At 45.7% G+C, this 21,600-nt stretch overlaps 1 protein-coding gene across 1 annotated transcript in view; it reads left to right on the top strand.

The window, feature by feature from the left end:
- plxna4 (plexin A4) overlaps positions 1-21,600 on the top strand; it is a 559,926-nt gene that overhangs the window by 349,194 nt on the left and 189,132 nt on the right. The window lies entirely within an intron of this gene.

Genomic DNA, 21,600 nt, shown 5'->3' with positions numbered 1-21,600 from the left:
CATTGTCACTGCCAATCCCCCATACCCCCCCTCCACCCCCCCCTCCACTGTATTGGAGTCAGAGATAGTGCTGGCTAGAGGCCCTAGGGGCCAGGTACATTTCCCACTCCACTTTAAATTGAAAATTGGATTCTTGTGCTCTTGCTGATCGCCCTGGGGTGGTGTGTGTGTGTGTGTGTGTGTGTGTGTGTGTGTGTGTGTGTGTGTGTGTGTGTGTGTGTGTGTGTGTGTGTGTGTGTGTGTGTGTGTGTGTGTGTGTGTGTGTGTGTGTGTGTGTGTGTGTGTCTCTCCCCACCCCTCCTCTGTGTATCGGTGGAGCACATCTCAGGCAGGTGTGCTTAGCACCTCCAGCCCTACACAGCCCTGCTGGCACACAGAGGACCATGGAAGGGCAGAGAAGCTGCAGCTACTGTGACAGAGAAAACACAGTGGATCTAAAGCATTACACCTTAAAGCACGGGGATGGGAGCGACAGACTGGTAGAGAGACAGAGAGATATACACTGAACAAAAATATAAACGCAACATGTAAAGTGTTGTTCCCATACGCACAAAAAGCATATTTGTTTACATTCCTGCTAGTGAGCATTTCTCCTCTGCCAAGATAATCCATCCACCTGACAGGTGTGGCATATCAAGAAGCTGATTAACAGTATGATCATCACACAGGTGCACCTTGTGCTGGGGGCAATAAAAGGCCACTCTAAAATGTGCAGTTTTGTCACACAACAAAATGCCACAGCGTGCAATTGGCATGCTGATTGCAGGAATGTCCACCAGAACTGTTACCAGATTATTCAATGTTAATTTCTCTACCATAAACCACCTCCAACATCGTTTTAGAGAATCTGGCAGTACATCCAACCGGCCTCAAAACAGCAGACCACGTGTATGGTGTCATGTCGGCGAGTAGTTTGCTGATGTTGTGAACAGAGTGCCCCATGGTGGCGGTGGGGTTATGGTATAGGCAGGATCCTGAGGTTTGTGAGGTCCATTTCTTTTAAGGTATCTGTGACCAACAGATGCATATCTGTATTCCCAGTCATGTGAAATCCATAGATTAGGGCCTAATGAATTTATTTCAATTGATTGATTTCCTCATATGAACTGTAACTCAGTAAAAATCTTTGAAATTGTTGCATATTGCGTTTATATTTCTGTTCAGTATATATACACAGTGCCTTCAGAAAGTACTCACACCCCTTGACTTTTTCCACATTTTGTTGTGTTAAATTGATGGAAAATGGTGTTGGGGGAAAAAGATACATCATTATACAATCCATGTACACAAACAACAAGTGTGCGGTTAAAATTGGCAAAAAAACACATTTCTTTCCACAGGGCCAGGGGGTGAGACAGGGATGCAGCTTAAGCCCCACCCTCTTCAACATATATATCAACGAATTGGCAAGGGCACTAGAACAGTCTGGAGCACCCGGCCTCACCCTACTAGACTCTGAAGTCAAATGTCTACTATTTGCAGATGATCGGGTGCTTCTGTACAGATTCTGTCAGACCTGGGCCCTGACAGTAAATCTCAGTAAGACAAAAATAATGGTGGTACAAAAAATGTCCAGTTGCCAGGACCACAAATACAAATTCCATCTAGACACCGTTGCCCTAGAACACACAAAACACGATACATACCTCGGTCTAACATCAGCGCCACAGGTAACACCAAATAATGCATGCAGAGCAGAATTAGGTCGATACCCACTAATTATCAAAATCCAGATAAGAGACGTTAAATTCTACAAACACCTAAAAGGAAGCGATTCCCAAACCTTCCATAACAAAGACATCACCTACAGAGAAATTAACCTGGAAAAGAGCCCCCTAAGCAAACTGGTCCTGGGTCTCTGTCCAAAAACACAAACAGACCCCACAGAGCTCCAGGACAGAAACACAATTAGACCCAACCAAATCATGAGAAAACAAAAAGATAATTACTTGACACATTGTAAAGAATTTACAAAATAACTAGAATGCTATTTGGCCCTAAACAGAGAGTACACAGTGACAGAATACCTGACCCAAACTTAAGAGAATCTTTGACAATGTACAGACTCAGTGAGCATAGCCTTGCTATTGAGAAAGGCAGCCGATGGCAGACAGGCTATGTGCAGACTGCTCACAAAATGAGGTGGAAACTGAGCTGCACTTCCTAACCTCCTGGCAAATGTATGCCCATATTAGAGACACGTATTTCCCTCAGATTACACAGACCCAGAAAGAAATCGAAAACAAATCCAATTTTGATAAACTCCCATGTCTATTGGGTGAAATACCACAGTGTGCAATCACAGCAGCAAGATTTCTGTCCTGTTGTCACAAGAAAAAGGCAACGAGTGAAGAACAAACACAATTGTAAATACAACCCATATTTCTGTTTATTTATTTTCCCTTTTGTACTTTAACTATTTTCACATGCTTACAAAACTTTATTAAGACATAATATACATAATATACTTCCGGTGCCGACAGAGATGGCCGCCTCGCTTCGCGTTCCTAGGAGACTATGCAGTATTGTTTTTTTATATATTATTTCTTACATTGTTACCCCAGAAATGTTAAGTTTTATTACATACAGCCGGGAGGAACTATTGGATATAAGAGCAGCGTCAACTCACCAACATTACCACCAGGAATATGACTTTCCGGAAGCGGATCCTCTGTTTGGTCCACCACCCAGGACAATGGATCGGATCCCAGCCGGCGCCCCAAAACAACGGTTTCGCAGAAGAGGCAGACGGAGCGGTCTTCTGGTCAGGCTCCGTAGACGGGCACATCGCGCACCACTCCCGAGTATACTACTCGCCAATGTCAAGTCTCTTGACAAGGTAGACGAAATCCGAGCAAGGGTTGCCTTCCAGAGAGACATCAGAGATTGTAACATTCTTTGTTTCACGGAAACATGGCTCACTCAGGATACATTATCAGAGTCGGTACAGCCACCTGGTTTCTTCACGCATCGCGCCGACAGACACAAACATCTCTCTGGTAAGAAGAAGGGCGGGGTGTATGTCTTATGATTAACGAGGCGTGGTGTGATCATAACAACATACAGGAACTCAAGTCATTTTGTTCACCTGACCTAGAATTCCTCACAATCAAATGCCGACCGCATTATCTACCAAGAGAATTCTCTTCGATTATAATCACAGTCGTGTATATCCCCCCCAAGCAGACACATCGACGGCCCTGAAATAACTTAATTGGACTCTATGTAAACTGGAAACCACATATCCTGAGGCTGCATTTATTGTAGCTGGGGATTTTAACAAGGCTAATCTGAAAACAAGGCTCCCTAAATTTTATCAGCATATCGAATGCGTGACCCAGGCTGGCAAAACCCTGGATCATTGTTATTCTAACTTCCGCGACGCATACAAAGCCCTCCGCCGCCCTCCTTTCGGAAAATCTGATCACGACTCCATTTTGTTGCTCCCAGCCTATAGACAGAAACTAAAACAGGAAACGCCCGTGCTCAGGTCTGTTCAATGCTGGTCCGACCAATCAGATTCCACGCTTCAAGATTGCTTCGATCACATGGACTGGGATATGTTCCGCATAGCGTCGGACAACAACATTGATGTATACGCTGATTCGGTGAGCGAGTTTATTAGCAAGTGCATCGGTGATGTTGTACCCACAGCGACTATTAATTAAAACCTTTCCCAACCAGAAACCGTGGATTGATGGCAGCATTCACGTAAAACTGATAACGCGAACCACAGCTTTTAATCAGGGCAAAGCGACCGGAAACATGTTGAATTGTCGAATACAAACAGTGTAGCTATTCCCTCCGCAAGGCAATCAAACAAGCTAAGCATCAGTATAGAGACAAAGTAGAGTCGCAATTCAACGGCTCAGACACGAGAGGTATGTGGCAGGGTCTACAGTCAATCACAGACTACAAAAAGAAAACCAGCCCCGTCGCGGACCACAATGTCTTGCTCCCAGACAGACTAAACAGGGCACTCCTTTAATGCAGCCAACGTGAGTAAAACATTTAAACGTGTTAACCTTCGCAAGGCTGCCGGCCCAGACGGTATCCCTAGCCGCTTCCTCAGAGCATGCGAAGACCAGCTGGCTGGTGTGTTTTTACGGACATATTAAATCAATCCTTATCCCAGTCTGCTGTTCCCACATGCTTCAAGAGGGCCACCATTGTTAGAAAGCTAAGGTAACTGAGATAAATGACAATCATCCCGTAGCACTCACTTCCGTCATCATGAAGTGCTTTGAGAGACTAGTCAAGGACCATATCACCTCCACTCTACCTGACACCCTAGACTCACTCCAATTTGCTTACCGCCCCAGTAGGTCCACAGACGACGCAATCGCAATCACACTGCACACTGCCCTAACCCATCTGGACAAGAGGAATACCTATGTAAGAATGCTGTTCATTGACTACACCTCAGCATTTAACACCCTCCAAACTCGTCATTAAGCTCGAGACCCTGGGTCTCGACCCCGCCCTGTGCAACTGGGTCCTGGACTTCCTGATGGGCCGCCCCCAGGTGGTGAGGGTAGGAAACAACATCTCCACCCCGCTGATCCTCAACACTGGGGCCCCACAAGGGTGCGTTCTCAGCCCTCTCCTGTACTCCCTGTTCACCCATGACTGCGTGGCCATTCACGCCTCCAACTCAGTCCTCAAGTTTGCAGACGACACTACAGTGGTAGGCTTGATTTGCCAACAACGACGAGACGGCCTACAGGGAGGAGGTGAGGGCCCTCGGAGTGTGGTGTCAGGAAAATAACCTCACACTCAATGTCAACAAAACAAAGGAGATGATCGTGGACTTCAGGAACAGCAGAGGGAGCACCCCCCTATCCACATCGACGGGACAGTAGTGGAGAAGGTGGAACGTTTTAAGTCCCTCGGTGTACACATCAAGGACAAACTGAAATGGTCCACCCACACAGACAGCGTGGTGAAGAAGGCGCAGCAGCGCCTCTTCAACCTCAGGAGGCAGAAGAAATTTGGCTTGTCACCAAAAACACTCACAAACTTTTACAGATGCACAATCGAGAGCATCCTGTCGGGCTGTATCACCGCCTGGTACGGCAACTGCTCCACCCACAACCGTAAGGCTCTCCAGAGGGTAGTGAGGTCTGCACAACACATCACCGGGGGCAAACTACCTTCCCTCCAGGACACCTACACCACCCGATGTCACAGGAAGGCCAAAAAGATTATCAAGGACAACAACCACCCGAGCCACTGCCTGTTCACCCCGCTATCATCCAGAAGGCGAGGTCAGTACAGGTGTGTCAAAGCAGGGACCGAGACACTGAAAAACAGCTTCTATCTCAAGGCCATCAGACTGTTAAACAGCCACCACTAACATTGAGTGGCTGCTGCCAACATACTGACTCATCTCTAGCCCCTTTAATAATTAAGAATTCGATGTAATAAATGTATCACTAGCCACTTTAAACAATGCCACTATATATATTGTTTACATATCCTACAATACTCATCTGATATGTATATACTGTACTCTATACCATCTACTGCATCTTGCCATGCCGTTCAGCCATCGCTCATCCATATATTTATATGTACATATTCTTATTCATTCCTTTACACTTGTATGTATTAGGTAGTTGTTGTGAAATTGTTAGATTACTTGTTAGATATTACTGCATGGTCGGAACTAGAAGCACAAGCATTTCGCTACACTCACATTAACATCTGCTAACCATGTGTATGTGACCAATCAAATTTGATTTGATTTGATATGACATTTGAAATGTCTTTTTTCTTTTGGAACTTGTTCACTGTAAATTGCCAAAATCAGAGAACACAGCTAGTAAGTGAGGAAAGAGTGACTGAGAGAGAGCTAGTGACAGAGGGAAAGAAAGGAGGGGCTTGTAAAATTGTGTGTGTATGTGTATGTGTGTGTGTGTGTGTGTGTGTGTGTGTGTGTGTGTGTGTGTGTGTGTGTGTGTGTGTGTGTGTGTGTGTGTGTGTGTGTGTGTGTGTGTGTGTGTGTGTGTGTGTGTGTGTGTGTGGTGTGTGTGTGTGTGTGTGTGTGTGTGTGTGTGTGTGTGGTTGACGTCTCAGGGGTGGAGAGTGCATTAGCAGACAGAGGACACAGCCTTGGTGTGTTGCTCCACCACTGAGGTCAAAGGCAAAGTCACAAAGTGAGACCTTGTTTGTGTCTCTTCTCCTCTCCTTCAGTTACTCACCATAGACTCTATTCATCTCTCCTCTCCTTCAGTTACTCACCATGGACTCTATTCATCTCTCCTCTCCTTCAGTTACTCACCATAGACTCTATTCATCTCTCCTCTCCTTCAGTTACTCACCATGGACTCTATTCATCTCTCCTCTCCTTCAGTTACTCACCATAGACTCTATTCATCTCTCCTCTCCTTCAGTGTCTCACCATGGACTCTATTCATCTCTCCTCTCCTTCAGTTATTCACCATGGACTCTATTCATCTCTCCTCTCCTTCAGTGTCTCACCATAGACTCTATTCATCTCTACTCCTCTCCTTCAGTTACTCACCATAGACTCTATTCATCTCTACTCCTCTCCTTCAGTTACTCACCATAGACTCTATTCATCTCTACTCTCCTTCAGTTACTCACCATAGACTCTATTCATCTCTACTCCTCTCCTTCAGTTACTCACCATAGACTCTATTCATCTCTTCCCCTCTCCTTCAGTTACTCACCATAGACTCTATTCATCTCTACTCCTCTCCTTCAGTTACTCACCATAGACTCTATTCATCTCTACTCTCCTTCAGTTACTCACCATAGACTCTATTCATCTCTTCTCTCCTTCAGTTACTCACCATAGACTCTATTCATCTCTACTCCTCTCCTTCAGTTACTCACCATAGACTCTATTCATCTCTTCCCCTCTCCTTCAGTTACTCACCATAGACTCTATTCATCTCTACTCCTCTCCTTCAGTTACTCACCATAGACTCTATTCATCTCTACTCTCCTTCAGTTACTCACCATAGACTCTATTCATCTCTTCTCTCCTTCAGTTACTCACCATAGACTCTATTCATCTCTCCTCTCCTTCAGTTACTCACCATAGACTCTATTCATCTCTTCCCCTCTCCTTCAGCTACTCACCATAGACTCTATTCATCTCTACTCCTCTCCTTCAGTTACTCACCATAGACTCTATTCATCTCTACTCCTCTCCTTCAGTTACTCACCATAGACTCTATTCATCTCTACTCCTCTCCTTCAGTTACTCACCATAGACTCTATTCATCTCTTCTCCTCTCCTTCAGTTACTCACCATAGACTCTATTCATCTCTACTCCTCTCCTTCAGTTACTCACCATAGACTCTATTCATCTCTTCTCCTCTCCTTCAGTTACTCACCATAGACTCTATTCATCTCTACTCCTCTCCTTCAGTTACTCACCATAGACTCTATTCATCTCTTCTCCTCTCCTTCAGTTACTCACCATAGACTCTATTCATCTCTACTCCTCTCCTTCAGTTACTCACCATAGACTCTATTCATCTCTTCTCCTATCCTTCAGTTACTCACCATAGACTCTATTCATCTCTACTCCTCTCCTTCAGTTACTCACCATAGACTCTATTCATCTCTTCTCCTATCCTTCAGTGTCTCACCATAGACTCTATTCATCTCTACTCTCCTTCAGTGTCTCACCATAGACTCTATTCATCTCTACTCTCCTTCAGTTACTCACCATAGACTCTATTCATCTCTACTCTCCTTCAGTGTCTCACCATAGACTCTATTCATCTCTACTCTCCTTCAGTTACTCACCATAGACTCTATTCATCTCTACTCTCCTTCAGTTACTCACCATAGACTCTATTCATCTCCACTCTCCTTCAGTGTCTCACCATAGACTCTATTCATCTCTACTCCTCTCCTTCAGTTACTCACCATAGACTCTATTCATCTCTACTCTCCTTCAGTTACTCACCATAGACTCTATTCATCTCTACTCTCCTTCAGTGTCTCACCATAGACTCTATTCATCTCTACTCTCCTTCAGTGTCTCACCATAGACTCTATTCATCTCTACTCTCCTTCAGTGTCTCACCATAGACTCTATTCATCTCTACTCTCCTTCAGTGTCTCACCATAGACTCTATTCATCTCTACTCTCCTTCAGTGTCTCACCATAGACTCTATTCATCTCTACTCTCCTTCAGTGTCTCACCATAGACTCTATTCATCTCTACTCTCCTTCAGTGTCTCACCATAGACTCTATTCATCTCTACTCTCCTTCAGTTACTCACCATAGACTCTATTCATCTCTACTCTCCTTCAGTTACTCACCATAGACTCTATTCATCTCCACTCTCCTTCAGTGTCTCACCATAGACTCTATTCATCTCTACTCCTCTCCTTCAGTTACTCACCATAGACTCTATTCATCTCTACTCCTCTCCTTCAGGTACTCACCATAGACTCTATTCATCTCTCCTCCTCTCCTTCAGTTACTCACCATAGACTATTCATCTCTTCTCTTAGTTAGTTAGTTTGGTAGGTCATGCATGTTGCTGGGATGTAAACATTGAGTTTTATTTTTTGGTGTCTGATGTAAGGCTACACACAATGAGTTTTGTGTGTTACATCACATAATACTCATTGTGACACAAGACAAGCATTACACAATACTCGTTATGACACAACACAATCATTACACAATACTCATTATGACACAACACAATCATTACACAATATTCATTATGCCACAACACAATCATTACACAATACTCATTATGACACAACACAATCATTACACAATACTCATTATGACACAACACAATCATTACACAATACTCATTATGACACAACACAATCATTACATAATACTCATTATGACACAACACAATCATTACACAATACTCATTATGACACAATACTCATTATGACACATCACAATCATTACACAATACTCATTATGACACAGCACAATCATTACACAATACTCATTATGACACAGCACAATCATTACACAATACTCATTATGACACAACACACAATCATTTAAAGATAGAAACATTGTCATAATAGATGCCAATATTTGTGGATAAGCAGTCTGTGTGTCTGTATGTTAGTGTGTGTGTGTGTCTGTGTGTCTGTGTGTATGTGTGCCTGTGTGTTAGTGTGTCTGTGTGCCATTGTGTGTGTGCCATTGTGTGTGTGTCCGTGTGTCCGTGTGTCCGTGTGTGTCAGTGTGTGTGTGTGTGTGTGTGTGTGTGTGTGTGTGTGTGTGTGTGTGTGTGTGTGTGTGTGTGTGTGTGTGTGTGTGTGTGTGTGTGTGTGTGTGTGTGTGTGTGTGTGTGTGTGTGTGGCAGTGTGTCTGTGTGTTAGTGTGTGTGTGTTAGTGTGTCAGTGTGTCAGTGTGTCTGTGTGTCTGTGTGTCTGTGTGTCTGTGTGTCTTTGTGTCTGTGTGTCTGTGTGTCTGTGTGTTAGTGTGTATGTGTGTTAGTGTGTCTGTGTGTTAGTGTGTCTGTGTGTCTGTGTGTTAGTATGGCTGTGTGTGTGTCTGTGTGTCTGTGTGTTAGTGTGTCTGTGTGTTAGTGTGTATTTTTGTGTGTTTGTAAGTGTGTGTGTGTCTGTGTGTTAGTGTGTCTGTGTGTTAGTGTGTATGTGTGTGGGTGTGTGTGTGTGTGTGTGTCCCCTCATAGTCCTCTCTGTTCCATGAGATGTTGTTTAATCAGTTTTTAAAGGTCATTTGCTGTTTGCTGAGTAAATGGAGATGGAAGAGAGGTCCATGTGATCATGGCTCTGTATAATACTGTTCATTGCCATGAATTTGTTTTGGACTTGGAGACTGTGAAGAGACCCCTGGTGGAATGTCTTGTGGGGTATGTATGGGAGTCTGAGCTGAATGTTATTTGATTGCGTAGGTAATGTAATCAGGTGAATAGCAGCAGTTGGCTATAGACATGGGGTTCTGGCCTGTCACAGCCATTGGTGTGTGACTGCCAGCCAGCCAGCCAGCGTTATAGGTCTATTGACCTGGATGTCCTTAAAGGCAGAGGTAATTTATGGCCACAGATTGTTCTGTCAGATCGGGCCAGATACAATACCACTTGTCTCGTCTATTTCCTCCAAGCGAGCGCTCGCCAGCCTTGCTGCTGTCTTGTCCTGCAGGAGAATTAGTGTCAAGAGGAGAAGGGAAAAGAACAGAAATTGGTCACTTACAGGCGGTCTCTCCACTGTAGGGGAACATGGATTAGAGAGGGGTTGGTTGGTACTACCCAGATGGGGCATAGATGGGTCTCTGTTCTGTTACCACATCCGCCTCTCTGTCTGGTAGTTCTTATTTGATTGAACCCTTATTTCACCAGGTAAGTGGACTGTGAACACATTCTCCTTTACAGCAACAACCTGGGGAATAGTTACAGGGGAGAGGAGGGGGGATGAATGAGCCAATTGGAAGCTGTGGATGATTAGGTGGCAAGGATGGTATGACGGCCAGATTGGGAATTTAGCCAGGTTAACACCCCTAATCTTAAAATAAGTGCAATGGGTTCTTTAGTGACCACAGAGAGTCAGGACAGTTATAACGTCCCATCCGAATATCCCCAATCACTGCCCTGGCGCGTTGGGATATTGTTTTAGACCAGAGGAAAGAGTGCCTCCTACTGGCCCTCCAACACCACTTCCAGCAGCATGTGGTCTCCCATCCAGGGACCGAGCAGAACTGTCCCTGTTTAGCTTCAGCAGCGGGGTGCAGGGTGGCATGCTGCTGGCTGTTCTGTCTGCCTGTTATTCTCTGTCTGCTGCAGTCAGGAAGCATTGAGCGTCTGCTGGTTGTTCAGTTTTCTGACCCTGTTCACTACGCAGGTCTCTGCCTTCCTGTCTTTCTCTGCTCGGTCCCTCTCTCCCTCTCTCTCTCTCTCTCTCTCTCTCTCTCTCTCTCTCTCTCTCTCTCTCTCTCTCTCTCTCTCTCTCTCTCTCTCTCTCTCTCTCTCTCTCTCTTTCTCTTTCTCTTTCTCTTTCTCTTTCTCTCTCTCTCTTTCTCTCTCTCTCTCTTTCTCTCTCTCTCTCTTTCTCACTCTTTTTCTCACTCTCTTTCTCACTCTTTTTCTCACTCTTTTTCTCACTCTTTTTCTCTCTCCCTTCCTCTTTCTCTCGCTCTCTCTCTCTCTCTCCCTTCCTCTCTCTCTCTTTCTCTCGCTCTCTCTGTATCCCTCTGTCTTTACATAATTTTTCTCCATCCCACCCTGTCTTGTCTGTCTCCTCTTTCTCTATTCGTCTACTCCATGCTCTCTCTCTCTCTCTTTAGCGCCCTCTCTCTCTCCGTCTCTCTTTTCTCATGGCCCCATGCCCAGAATAGTAGAATAGTGAGTGGGTGAGTGTGTTAGTGAGCAAAGGAGGAGGGCACAGAAACATAGAAACAGCATCCACCTCTGATGGAGACAGGACACCTGATCTCTGGTGCCCCTCCACCTTGCTAGTCTGATTGATTGGCTGAGTTTACCCCCCCATCTGAATACTTAACAGGGTCCAGGTAACTTGAGCCCCCCGCAGCGACAGGACCACAGAGCCCTGGGGCGGCAGCCTTGTGTCCCAAGAACCATGTTTTGTCAGCTGTAAACTCATAACACACTGTTCCATGGTTAGAAAGACCAATTCAAAACATAACTCAAACAACCACCGTGTCTTTTTTCAGGTCTCACAAGTATTGTTTTGGAAGATGGGTGGAGGGGGGCGGTGGGTGGGGGGGGGATGGTGTGGAAGAGATATATAGCCGCTGTCAGAGGCCCCCGGTCTTTCACCGCCAACGGCTGGTTAGTCCGTCGCCAAGCCGCGGATTCCTACATTAAAAGGAATCCAATAAAACCCTGGGAAAATGTTCGGTTGGACGTGCCAGGCATTTTCAATTACCAAGCCATACACTTGGCATACAGACCACTGATGCCTCCCAAATGTCTTTCTTTTCCCTACATAGTGCATTACTTTTGACCAGGGCCCATAAGGCCAAAGTGGTGCACTATGTAGGGAATATAGTGCCATTTGAGATGCAGCCTGGGTTTATTCTTAGCCCCCCTTGCCGTTTCCTTATCAGTCCTGTAGATGTTTCTACCATTGGTTAATGTGAGAAGATCCATATGTGACCTCACTGATTGAATATTGCGATATCTGCCAAATTGAGTCCTCTTTTGGAATGATCATGCGGAAAAATCAATTACGGAAAGTCTATCAAGGATGGACTTTATCGACTGGCATTGTGTCAATCTAGTCATCAATTTGGTGTCAATTCTGACTGCATAGGTGTCTCATGGTACAAAAGTCACTCCCATTGTATGACATAGAGAATTCACACGGACAGTTAAGCTCTCTGTCTTCAAGGATTTTATGCCCCCCCCCATCCCTCCCTCTTCCTCCCCCCTTTCCTCCCCCTCCCCCCTCCTCCTCCCCCCATCCCTCCCTCCTCCTCCTCCCCCCCCTCCTCCTTCCACCATCACCCCCCCTCCCCCCTCCTCCTCCCCCCATCCCTCCCTCCTCCTCCTCCCCCCCCTCCCCCTCCTCCTTCCACCATCACCCCCCCTCCCCCCTCCTCCTCCCCCCATCCCTCCCTCCTCCTCCCCCCCCCCCCCCTCCCCCTCCTCCTTCCACCATCACCCCCCCTCCCCCCTCCTCCTCCCCCCATCCCTCCCTCCTCCTCCCCCCCCCCTCCCCCTCCTCCTTCCACCATCACCCCCCCTTCCCCCCCTCCTCTCATCGATACATAGTGGGAAGGCGGCAGAGCGGGTTGGACATTGGGCTGTAATGGACACTCAGACACCCCTGGATCTGGGGCCAGAGGGAGCAGCAGACTGCTGCAGATAATATACTATTGATCCACATACACACACACACACACACACACACACACACACACACACACACACACACACACACACACACACACACACACACACACACACACACACACACACACACACACACACACGCTAATCAAGCTTCCCAATGGGTACAAACATCAATTCAACATCTATCCCAGATGGAGACAACGTTGATTCAACCAGTGTGTGCCCAGTGGGATGTCTGTTCTTTTCATCCCAGCGGGTCGCTTCTGCCCCCCAGTACACAACTCATCTGCACTATACCAACTCAATCACCAGCACTTTTCTCATCTCTGCTCAACTCATTTGTCACTCATCTCTGCTCTGCAGGTGCTATAGCATTTCAAAGGGTATGTCTGAAAAAACACTGAGAGTATCTGCTTGCCTTGGCACCTTCCCTTGTTGCCTGCTGGTTAAACATGAATTCCTATCAGTAGGAGTTCAGGTTTTAGAGGTTAACACATTCATTACTATCAGTAGGAGTTCAGGGTACAGAGGTCAACACATTCATTACTATCGGTAGGAGTTCAGGGTTTAGAGGTCAACACATTCATTACTATCAGTAGGAGTTCAGGGTGCAGAGGTCAACACATTCATTACTATCAGTAGGAGTTCAGGGTACAGAGGTCAACACATTCATTACTATCAGTAGGAGTTCAGGGTGCAGAGGTCAACACATTCATTACTATCAGTAGGAGTTCAGGGTTTAGAGGTTAACACATTCATTACTATCAGTAGGAGTTCAGGGTTTAGAGGTCAACACATTCATTACTATCAGTAGGGGTTCAGGGTGCAGAGGTTAACACATTCATTACTATCAGTAGGAGTTCAGGGTGCAGAGGTCAACACATTCATTACTATTAGTAGGAGTTCAGGGTGCAGAGGTCAACACATTCATTACTATCAGTAGGGGTTCAGGGTGCAGAGGTTAACACATTCATTACTATCAGTAGGAGTTCAGGGTGCAGAGGTCAACACATTCATTACTATTAGTAGGAGTTCAGGGTGCAGAGGTCAACACATTCATTACTATCAGTAGGAGTTCAGGGTGCAGAGGTCAACACATTCATTACTATCAGTAGGAGTTCAGGGTGCAGAGGTCAACACATTCATTACTATCAGTAGGAGTTCAGGGTGCAGAGGTCAACACATTCATTACTATCAGTAGGAGTTCAGGGTGCAGAGGTCAACACATTCATTACTATCAGTAGGAGTTCAGGGTGCAGAGGTCAACACATTCATTACTATCAGTAGGAGTTCAGGGTGCAGAGGTCAACACATTAATTACTATCAGTAGGAGTTCAGGGTGCAGAGGTCAACACATTCATTACTATCAGTAGGAGTTCAGGGTGCAGAGGTCAACACATTCATTACTATCAGTAGGAGTTCAGGGTGCAGAGGTCAACACATTCATTACTATCAGTAGGAGTTCAGGGTGCAGAGGTCAACACATTCATTACTATCAGTAGGAGTTCAGGGTGCAGAGGTCAACACATTCATTACTGTCAGTAGGAGTTCAGGGTGCAGAGGTCAACACATTAATTACTATCAGTAGGAGTTCAGGGTTTAGAGGTTAACACATTCATTACTGTCAGTAGGAGTTCAGGGTTTAGAGGTTAACACATTCATTACTATCAGTAGGAGTTCAGGGTGCAGAGGTCAACACATTCATTACTATCAGTAGGAGTTCAGGGTGCAGAGGTCAACACGTCACTTGTGTTCTCACCCGGGTCAGTTGTCTGGTCTCTAGAGCGTAATCATTAGATACTCAGCTGACCCCTGGGATCGTACACACACACACATACACACACATACACACACAGGGCTGCTTCCAGAAGAGAACACAGATAGCATCTGCACTCCCCAGAGAGACCCTCAGACGTAACGCTTATCCAACACCCATGCCTTGTGTGTGTGTGTGTGTGTGTGTGTGTGTGTGTGTGTGTGTGTGTGTGTGTGTGTGTGTGTGTGTGTGTGTGTGTGTGTGTGTGTGTGTGTGTGTGTGTGTGTGTGTGTGTGTGTGTGTGTGTGTGTGTGTGACACTCCTCTCCCTCTTGTCTCTATCAGTCCCCTTTGTCCTTCCCCCCTCCTCCCTCTATCTCTTTACTTCTAAGTCAAGTGAGGTCAATAGCGTTGCTAGTGAAGCATGAATAGCCTAATCCAGCCGGTACATAGAACATGTCCTGGGGGTGTGTTGGGGTAGCTCCAATGTCCCCGAGGAGGGAGGACAGCTGAACAAACACACAATAGCCACTGGCCAGAGGAGGGCTGGAGGTGGAGGGATGAGGGAGGTGGAGGGATGAGGGAGAGGTAGGAAGAAGAGAGGTGGGTGGTGGCCCAATGGAGCGAGTCTGCATTTGATTAAGAAGGGGAGGAGTGGGAGGGGTGGGCCCACTAGAGGAGAAATACTGTGACAGTGAATTAACAATGCATTAACTCTCTCTCTTCAGTCCCTTAGTGTCCTGACACCCACTACCTTCCACTAGCCTGACCTTCTGATTACCAGCTCAATCAGCATGGCTGGAAACTACTGTTGAGGCACATGCACGCACGCACGCACACACACACACACACACACACACACACACACACACACACACACACACACACACACACACACACACACACACACACACACACACACACACACACACACACACACACACACACACACACACACACACACACAGACATACACACTCGCCCGTTCACCCAACCAAGCCACTGAAAAAGCACAGACAACACCGTCCAGCCCCTGAGGCTCTCTGTAATCACCAGAATGGAAGCATTTAGAATGAGCCACCCTATTGATGACGAGAGAAGGGAAAATATCTTCATTGCTCATTCAGTCTCCCTGGCTTCACCCCTTTAAAGTGCTAGCTGTCAGAAACAAAAGATGCTAATTAAGTTAGCGTCGTCAGTGTTCAAAGCAAGGTCCCACTGGAGATCAAAGCTAGTGAGTCAGCCAAGACATAGCATTATGACTGCTGTGTACCAAATACAACCATATTCCCTCTTAAGTGCACTAACTTTAACCAATGTCCATGGGGCTCTGGTCACAATTAGCAGACTATATAGGGAATAGGGTGCTCTTTGAGACGTAGGCCTTGGCTGTCCTGGAGAAGTGGCCACGTCACCTTTGTAGAGAGGGAATGAGGAGAGAGAATGCGAGAGAGGAAGACATGGAAGGAAATGAGCTGTCTTTATTCTGCACCACGTCGATATAGGACCAAGGGGAAATAAAGGAAGGAAAATACTGGTCAGGTCATGTGAACAGGAAATAAACGTCCTCATTTCTCATTTACTCACTATGTTTGGCCTTGTCTGCCCAATGAGACATCTTTGTTTTGACATGTCTTATTCAAACCGACCAATGAAAGGTTAATGTGCTTTTATTGCAGCCAACATCCAACAGCCTCCTCTTTCTTCTGACAGAGTAAAGGCCAATATTATAATAATAAGGCACCCTATTCCCTATTTAGTGCAGTAGTTTTTACCAGGGCTGTCAAACGTAGTGCACTACATAGGGAATAGAGTGCCTTTTGGGACTCAACCCAAGACTGAAACTGACTCACTAGACTCTAGGGGAGCCTTAGACGGCCAACGCTTTAGTCTAAACTGTTTCTCAGGTAGTTTATTGTTTTCAATCAACCTTGAAACAACCTCCTGGGTCCAGAGTCTGTACAAGACCACGGCTGCTGGCTCCCCCGCTCCTCTCCTCCTCTCATCCCCCTCTCCTCTCCTCCTCTCATCCCCCTCTCCTCTACTCCTCTCATCCCCCTCTCCTCTCCTCCTCTCATCCCCCTCTCCTCTCCTCCTCTCATCCCCCTCTCCTGTCCTCCTCTCATCCCCCTCTCCTCTCCTCCTCTCATCCCCCTCTCCTCTCCTCCTCTCATCCCCCTCTCCTGTCCTCCTCTCATCCCCCTCTCCTCTCCTCCTCTCATCCCCCTCTCCTGTCTTCTCAGAGCTTGTATTAACTTTATAGATCTCTTCTTAGATGAGCTGTTAGTCTGGCTAGCGAGGAAGAGGAGAATTCAGATCAATAATGCAGGGGAGGAAGTCAACAGGGACAGGATGGGAACTGACTTTGTGTGTGTGTGTGTGTGTGTGTGTGTGTGTGTGTGTGTGTGTGTGTGTGTGTGTGTGTGTGTGTGTGTGTGTGTGTGTGTGTGTGTGTGTGTGTGTGTGTGTGTGTGTGTGTGTGTGTGTGTGTGTGTGTGTGTGCGTGCACACGTTCGTGCATATCTCAAACTTTCCTTACTCTTACATTATAATAGATGTAGTAGATATTATAGCTCACCGTTTCTTTGCACAGTCAGCGCTCATACACACACACATGTATTCCTGACTTTGTGTGTGTGTGTGTGCACGCTCGTGTGTGGGTGTGTGACTTCAACCCCCATGCATTATTCAAACGCACTGGAATAACACTAAAGAACCAATCCCTCAGAGAGCCAGTCACACTAAGCCTCAGCTGTCAATCAAGCCGTCTCGGCCTATCAAATCTCTGCCGTGTGGTGATGCAGGACTTATGCTAAATCACGTCTCAGTCAAACTCCCCTGCAGGTGAGCTTTCATCCCTCATCATCGTCCCTTTCATCCTTCCCCGTCTCTCTCTAGTAACACTCATCCGCTGACTGTTATCCATAAACAAGCGGTATTAAATATACAATAACCCCACAGCTCTGTTAATAGAACGTTGACGTTTTTATTACTCATTTCATGTATGTGTGTATTATTTATCATATACAGCATTTGAGTGGATCCCCAGATATCCTATACATTCAGAGTTATCCTCCTCTCCTCTCCACAGCCAGTCAATATGGCCGTCAACACAGATTACTCTCTGGGGTTCCGTCATTGTAGTAGTGCTGTGGGAACGTTGTGGGAAAGTTACGGGAACGTTGTCAAGACTTTGGCACGTTGCTGCTGCGCGCCACTGTCAGGTGTCATTTTTGTGGAGCGTTTACGGGAGCGGAATTACACTGTCAGTCTGTCCGTCATGTGTGACACGAAGACAGATTGGGAATCATATTTTGAGAAATGACATTGTCAAAGTGAATGCCTTGTCCTGGCATTGGACAGGTGAATGTGAGGCATTGTTTATATTACTATTTGATAGCAAGTGTCAGTTTGGAATGTATTCAGCTAATGTTGTCACATCTTTATATTTCTATTGGCTATACTCGAAAGTGAAATGTTTCAATCTTTACCAAATCATACCCCATACTGTACATGCCTTTGTTTGTCTGTCTGTGCATGTGTGTTCAGAGACTAGGGCCTAATGTTAATAATCTGTTGTGTGTTCAGAGACTAGGGCCTAATGATAATAATCTGTTGTGTGTTCAGAGACTAGGGCCTAATGTTAATAATCTGTTGTGTGTTCAGAGACTAGGGCCTAATGTTAATAATCTGTTGTGTGTTCAGAGACTAGGGCCTAATGGTAACAATCTGTTGTGTGTTCAGAGACTAGGGCCTAATGTTAATAATCTGTTGTATGTTCAGAGACTAGGGCCTAATGTTAATAATCTGTTGTGTGTTCAGAGACTAGGGCCTAATGTTAATAATCTGTTGTGTGTTCAGAGACTAGGGTCTAATGTTAATAATCTGTAGTGTGTTCAGAGACTAGGGCCTAATGTTAATAATCTGTTGTGTGTTCAGAGACTAGGGCCTAATGTTAATAATCTGTTGTGTGTTCAGAGACTAGGGCTTAATGATAATAATCTGTTGTATGTTCAGAGACTAGGGCCTAATGTTAATAATCTGTTGTGTGTTCAGAGACTAGGGCCTAATTGTAACGACTTTCTTCCTGGGATGAAGGAGAGGACCAAAATGCAGCGCGGTTAGTGTTCAACATGTTTAATTTGACAATAAACGGTGAACATTAACAAATAACAAAATAACAAACGTGAAAGCCGAGACAGTCCTATCTGGTGCAGAACACAAACACAGAGACAGGAAACAATCACCCACAAAATCCCAACACCAAACAAGCCTCCTATATATGATTCTCAATCAGGGACAACGCTTACCAGCTGCCTCTGATTGAGAACCATATTAGGCTGGACACAGAAACAGACAAACTAGACACACAACATAGAATTCCCACCCAGCTCACGTCCTGACCAACACTAAACAAGCAAAACACATAATAACTCTGGTCAGGACGTTACACTAATGATAATAATCTGTTGTGTGTTGGGAGACTAGGGCCTAATGATAATAATCTGTTGTGTGTTCAGAGACTAGGGCCTAATGATAATAATCTGTTGTGTGTTCAGAGACTAGGGCCTAATGTTAATAATCTGTTGTGTGTTCAGAGACTAGGGCCTAATGATAATAATCTGTTGTGTGTTCAGAGACTAGGGCCTAATGTTAATAATCTGTTGTGTGTTCAGAGACTAGGGCCTAATGATAATAATCTGTTGTGTGTTCAGAGACTAGGGCCTAATGATAATAATCTGTTGTGTGTTCAGAGACTAGGGCCTAATGTTAATAATCTGTTGTGTGTTCAGAGGATAATCGCTCGTCTGGCATCCATAAACCTTGCTCTCCTCTTCTCTCTCCTCTCCCTCGTCTGGCATCCATAAACCCTGCTCTCTTCTTCTCTCTCCTCTCCCTCGTCTGGCATCCATAAACCCTGCTCTCCTCTTCTCTCTCCTCCCCCTCTTCTCCATCTTCCTCCACAAATACACTCAGACATCGATCCCTACATCTGGGAAGGTGCTGGGGACACTAATAACAGCAGAGACTTGTCATATATAACAGTCTAGTGTCAGTGATAAAAGCCTGTTGGCTGGGGAAAAGACACAGTGCCTTCAGACAGTAGTCAGACCCCTTTACTTATTCAACATTTTGTTGTGTTACAGCCTCAATTCAAAATGGATTGTTTTTTTTCTCAACCATCTACACACAATACCCCATAATGACTTTTGTTTTTAGACATGTTTGCACATTTATTGAAAATGAAATACAGAAATATCTCATTTACATAAGTATTCACACCCCTGAGGAAATACATGTTAGAATCACCTTTGGCAGTGATTACAGCTGTGTCTTTTAAAGTCTTGCCATACATTTTCCATCTGATTTAAGTCAAAACTGTAACTAGGCCACTCAGGAACATCTTCCGGCGCCGACAGGGATGGCCACCTCGCTTCGCGTTCCTAGGAAACTATGCAGTATCTTGTTTTTTTACGTGTTATTTCTTACATTGCTACCCCAGGTAATCTTAGGTTTCATTACATACAGTCGGGAGGAACTACTGAATATAAGAGCAACGTCAACTCACCATCGTTACAACCAGGAATATGACTCTCCCGAAGCGGATCATGTGTTTTGCCTTCCACCCAGTACAATGGATCTGATCCCAGCCGGTGACCCTAAACAACGACGCCGTAAAAGGGGCAAACGAAGCGGTCTTCTGGTCAGGCTCCGGAGACGGGCACATCGCGCACCTCTCCCGAGCATACTACTCGCCAATGTCCAGTCTCTTGACAACAAGGTTGATGAAATCCGAGCAAGGGTTGCCTTCCAGAGAGACATCAGAGACTGTAACGTTCTTTGCTTCACGGAAACATGGCTCACTTGAGAGACGTTATCGGAGTCGGTGCAGCCAGCTGGTTTCTTCACGCATCGCGCTGACAGAAACAAGCATCTTTCTGGTAAGAAGAGGGGCGGGGGGGTATGCCTTATGATTAACGAGACGTGGTGTGATCATAACCATATACAGGAACTCAAGTCCTTCTGCTCACCTGACTTAGAATTCCTCACAATCAAATGTCGACCGCATTATCTACCAAGGGAATTCTCTTCGATTATAATCACAGCCGTATATATTCCCCCCCAAACAAACACATCGATGGCCCTGAACGAACTTTATTTCACTCTATGTAAACTGGAAACCACATATCCTGAGGCTGCATTCATTGTAGCTGGGGATTTTAACAAGGCTAATCTGAAAACAAGACTCCCTAAATTCTATCAGCATATCGATTGCGCAACCAGGGCTGGTAAAAACCCTGGATCATTGCTATTCTAACTTCCGCAACGTGTATAAGGCCCTCCCCCGCCCTCCTTTCGGAAAAGCTGACCACGACTCCATTTTGTTGCTTCCAGCCTACAGACAGAAACTAAAACAAGAAGCTCCCGCGCTCAGGTCTGTTGGTGAGCGAGTTCATTAGAAAATACATCAGCGATGTCGTACCCACAACAACTATTAAAACATTCCCAAACCAGAAACCGTGGATTGATGGCAGCATTCGCGCGAAACTGAAAGTGCGAACCACTGCTTTTAACCAGGGCAATGTGACCGGAAACATGACCGAATACAAACAGTGTAGCTATTCCCTCCGCAAGGCAATCAAACAAGCTAAGCGTCAGTATAGAGACAAAGTAGAGTTGCAATTCAACGGCTCAGACACAAGAGGTATTTGGCAGGGTCTACAGTCAATCACGGATTACAAAAAGAAAACCAGCCCCGTCGCGGACCAGGATGTCTTGCTCCAAGACTTACTAAATAACTTCTTTGCTCGCTTTGAGGACAATACAGTGCCACTGACACGGCCCGCTACCAAAACCTGCGGACTCTCCTTCACTGCAGCCGACGTGAGTAAAACATTTAAACGTGTTGACTCTCGCAAGGCTGCAGGCCCAGACGGCATCCCCAGCCGCGTCTTCAGAGCATGCGCAGACCAGCTGGCTGGTGTGTTTACGGGCATATTCAATCAAACCTTATCCCAGTCTGCTGTTCCCACATGCTT

The sequence above is a fragment of the Salvelinus alpinus genome, chromosome 11, assembly GCF_045679555.1.
Source record: "Salvelinus alpinus chromosome 11, SLU_Salpinus.1, whole genome shotgun sequence".
Taxonomy (NCBI): Eukaryota; Metazoa; Chordata; class Actinopteri; order Salmoniformes; family Salmonidae; genus Salvelinus; species Salvelinus alpinus.
The sequence above is the reverse complement of the archived record's forward strand: the minus strand, read 5'-3'. Positions and strand labels throughout refer to the sequence as shown.